The 4,098-nt window shown below is 37.5% G+C and overlaps 1 protein-coding gene across 1 annotated transcript in view; it reads left to right on the top strand.

Annotated features, from left to right (window-relative positions):
* Nucleotides 1-1,299: 1,299 nt before the first annotated feature.
* Nucleotides 1,300-4,098, top strand: part of LOC138973648 (uncharacterized) — a 14,445-nt gene continuing 11,646 nt past the window's right edge. The window contains exon 1 of the mRNA XM_070346377.1: nucleotides 1,300-1,480. The gene's annotated coding sequence lies outside the window, so the exon portion shown is untranslated. The remainder of the gene's footprint in view (nucleotides 1,481-4,098) is intronic.

Raw genomic sequence — 4,098 nt, 5'->3', positions numbered from 1 at the left:
AATCAGGAACCGACAAGGAATAAGATGAAAGTGTTTTTAAATTGATTTCGAAAAAACATTTTTGATAATAATTTTTATATATTTAATTTTCAGAGCTTGTTTTTAATCCAAATATAACATATTTATATGTTTTTGGAATCAGCAAATGATGGAAAATAAGATAAACGTAAATTTGGATCGTTTTATAAATTTTTTATTTTTTTTGACAATTTTCAGATTTTTAATGACCAAAGTCATTAATTAATTTTTAAGCCACCAAGCTGAAATGCAATACCGAAGTCCGGGCTTCGTCGAAGATTACTGGACCAAAATTTCAACCAATTTGGTTGAAAAATGAGGGCGTGACAGTGCCGCCTCAACTTTCACGAAAAGCCGGATATGACGTCATCAAAGACATTTATCAAAAAAATGAAGAAAACGTTCGGGGATTTCATACCCAGGAACTCTCATGCCAAATTTCATAAAGATCGGTCCAGTAGTTTAGTCTGAATCGCTCTACACGACACACAGACAGACAGACAGACACGCACATACACCACGACCCTCGTTTCGATTCCCCCTCGATGTTAAAATATTTAGTCAAAACTTGACTAAATATAATGAAGGCAGTCAGAACTCAAGTCATCACACAATAGAGCTCCCTATTCAGCGTTTTTGTTTTAGTGTAATTGTATAATCGTGCCTTGAAAAGAAAACTCAGATTGTCTTTCTCTTTCCAAATATAACTTGCCTGACATATTTGCCCTTGTTATTCACGTTTGTCTCCGAAAACAAAACAGCGGCTCTCTTGTTCTGCTTCTCCGCGGTTTTGAACACACATGAAGGAGATTTGACTACCTTTTGAACCACTAATTTTCTTCCTGACATGCATATTCCTTGTAAAACTAACAGCTTATTCCATCAACTAGCTAGCTACTCTGCACATCAAATCAATCATACTCAAGAGTTAAATTTAAAAAAATAATTCCATTAGCACGGTATTATTTGGATTAAAAGGGTTAAAAACGTGTCCCCGAAACAGACATTTCCACGGTTAAATGGTTGACGTTGTGTGTGTGTGTATGTGTGTGTGAGTGTATGTGTGTGTGTATGTGTGTGTATGTGTGTGAGTGTGTGTGTGTGAGTACGTGCGCGCGTGTGTGTGTGTGCCCGCGTGTATGTGCGTGCGTGCGTACATGCGTGCGTGCGTGCGTGTGTGTGTGTGTGCGTGCGTGTGAGCGCGCGCGCGCTTCGTCTTTGAAACCTAGACTGCAAGGCGAACAAAACCCCAGGTTAGCCGTGACCAAGCGCCAGAAAGAGTGATCTTGGTTTCCAGGCGGCCACGAGGAGAGGGTCGCGCTATACGTCTCGCGAGACACGACGTGTGGGCTGACCGAGACGTGACAAGACGTGTGACGTCGTGTGAAGAACGGGAGACGTCGTCTTGTTCGTCCCACTGGTGACGTGAGCTTTTAGCGTGTGCAGACTTGGACGGTAGAAGGTAACTTTTGTTGTTGTCGTTGACATTTTGTTTGTCGATAGCTTTACTTCAGTGTATCCTTCATTTTGAGGGTTCAATGTTTTCGTGTAAACGAAATACTGATATGGTTCTATTTATTAGAATGTGTAGCAGCTTATTGCTTATAAATATAGTCCTGGGGCAAAAGGCTGTGTGCGGTATGCCTAAAAGGAACCAAATACCATATTTAACAACTGTCTTACGTAATGAATCACAATGCCTTGACGTAAACTACTCCAGATAGAAAGAATTCTCTCTTTTGTCGAAACTAATAGCCTTCCACGTAGGCTTTTGACGTAATAAGTTCGCGCGCGGGGCCAGTTCGAGGCTTACGCTGTCCTGCCCATACATTGATGATGAAAATTCATTCGTAAATTTTTGTTCGATTCCTTGCTTTATGTTCTATGCAACGTAGCATGGCAAGAGAATAGAATGTGATGGCTAACCTAATCATTCCCATGAGAAGAAAAAGTGTGTTTAAGTTTTCAGTAGCTCGTCCTTTTGTCGAAATTTATGTCAGCTCAAGAAATGTGACTTTATACGTATGTGTGACGAAACCAGCGCTCTGTATAAGTTGTGTACGTGAACTTTAAAAAAAAAATGTTTTAACATTTTTATTCAAGTTTTAGATACAGTACAACACAAACATACGTGTATCAGGAGGTCTATCATAACAAGAAAAACAATACTTATGAAGTTAACAGTCTAGGATAGGAGGTCTGTTATAACTAGAAAACAATAATTCTATGAAATTAAAAGTCTAAGATACAAAATAAATAAATAGATAAATAAACTAATAGTAAAAATTAAAAAAAAAAAGAAAGTTTTTTTGTTTTGTTTGTACGTTAATTTACTGTAGTTTTGAAGTTAACAATTTTACAATTGTGATTGTTTTTTGGGGGGTTTTTTGCGCATTTTTTTCCATTTTTGTCAGACCAAAGAAATATAAGCTCAGTGGTTACGGCCCTCGTTCACTCAGGATTTATTTCTACATTCGGTATTCGATTTTCAACGCTTTTTTCACAGAAAGATTCTGATACCGCAGAATTTCAGCCTTCGTCACTGTACAGCAAACAGCGCAGCAAATAACCTTCCAGCAAGGGCATGCTTCAACGGTATATAACCTGTCTTCTTAGGTTAGTGCGTCTACCAGGAAATATTAAACAAATAAATGGCTTCTGTCTTTGGTTTTCAGAACAGCGAGACCACTGACACATTTCACCAGGCTAGGCAAATATATGGCCATAGTTGTCCTTGTCCAAAAATATACACAGAAATGCTCTCACACGGTTTAAAAGAAAAAAAGAAAAAAAGAGAAGCGCTTCCGGCTTACTTTGAAGCTAAGGCCTAAAAAAAAAATAGGTGTGGTTACGGTAACCCGACCTACCCTATTTTTAGGGGCCGACCCTATAACTTTTTATTACATTTGTCAAAAAAAGAAAAAAAAAACGAATCCAGAAAACGCAATGAAAGCGAAAGCGCCCGAGTCGCACACTTATTTCCCTGTCAAGTAGGTTTAATTTGTACACATTAGAAAAAAAAGTTTAAACAAAAAAAAAGTGATTGCCTACCTTCCTACCCTATTTTTTTTGGCTAGGTTACCGTAACCACACCTATTTTTTTTTTTTGGCCTAATGTAGTGTTTGACTATTGTTTTGCTCTTCAGTGTGAGAATGTCCGTAGAAGTGCTTTGCCTCTTAACTTGCATAATGCATCATCCTCGCGAATCATAAATCAGTGTCACTTTTAATCTGTTGTGTTAATGTTTTAATTGTTTTGTTTTCTTGTCGCGTCACAACTTGTCCGAACAAAACAAGGTCAGAATTGTTTGCATGCAACCGAAATAGAACCGCATTTTTAGTCGTAAAAGACCATGAATTCCTTTGTATATACAAATATATCTACGGAGGCATTTTGACAAGGGGAGGGTGTGACAGCTTTTCAGTGTCGTACAGAAGGGGGGGGGGGGGGGGTGAAGACGGGTAAGCGGAGAGGGAGATCTTGTGGGGATGGGAAGCTCAAACAAAAATGTGAGTGAATCTTTTTGTGCCCACTATCAGATGATTGTATAGTATAGTTTTGTATAGTATAGTGTAGTATAGTATAGTATAGTATAAAGTATAGTATAGTATAGTATAGTATAGTATAGTGTAGTATAGTTTAGTATAGTATAGCATAGCATTGCATAGTTTAGTATAGTATAGTATAGTATAGAATAGTATTGTATAGTATAGTATAGTATTGAATTGAATTGTATTGTATAGTATAGTATAGTATTGTATTGTATTGAATTGTATTGTATTATATTGTATTGTATTGCATTGTATTGCATTGTATTGTATTGTATTGTGTTGTATTGTTTTTTTGAGGACAGATATGGTAGGAGGACTCAAAATGAACAGCTTAAAGAAGCAGTCAATCTCGTATTATCACGTTTTGTATCAGACGTCAGTGTCGACATGCAGATTCCATTTTTGTGAAAAATCCGTAAGCTGAACAGGAAGCAGGCAGGCTGTTGAATTTTGTTATGTGTCCAAAGGGAAAGAATGATGCTCTTATCCAATTTAAGACTCCTCCCTTGTTTTCTCAGACTTTCTGTT

This window comes from Littorina saxatilis, linkage group LG8 (assembly GCF_037325665.1).
Source record: "Littorina saxatilis isolate snail1 linkage group LG8, US_GU_Lsax_2.0, whole genome shotgun sequence".
In the NCBI taxonomy this organism is placed as follows: Eukaryota; Metazoa; Mollusca; class Gastropoda; order Littorinimorpha; family Littorinidae; genus Littorina; species Littorina saxatilis.
The sequence above is the reverse complement of the archived record's forward strand: the minus strand, read 5'-3'. Positions and strand labels throughout refer to the sequence as shown.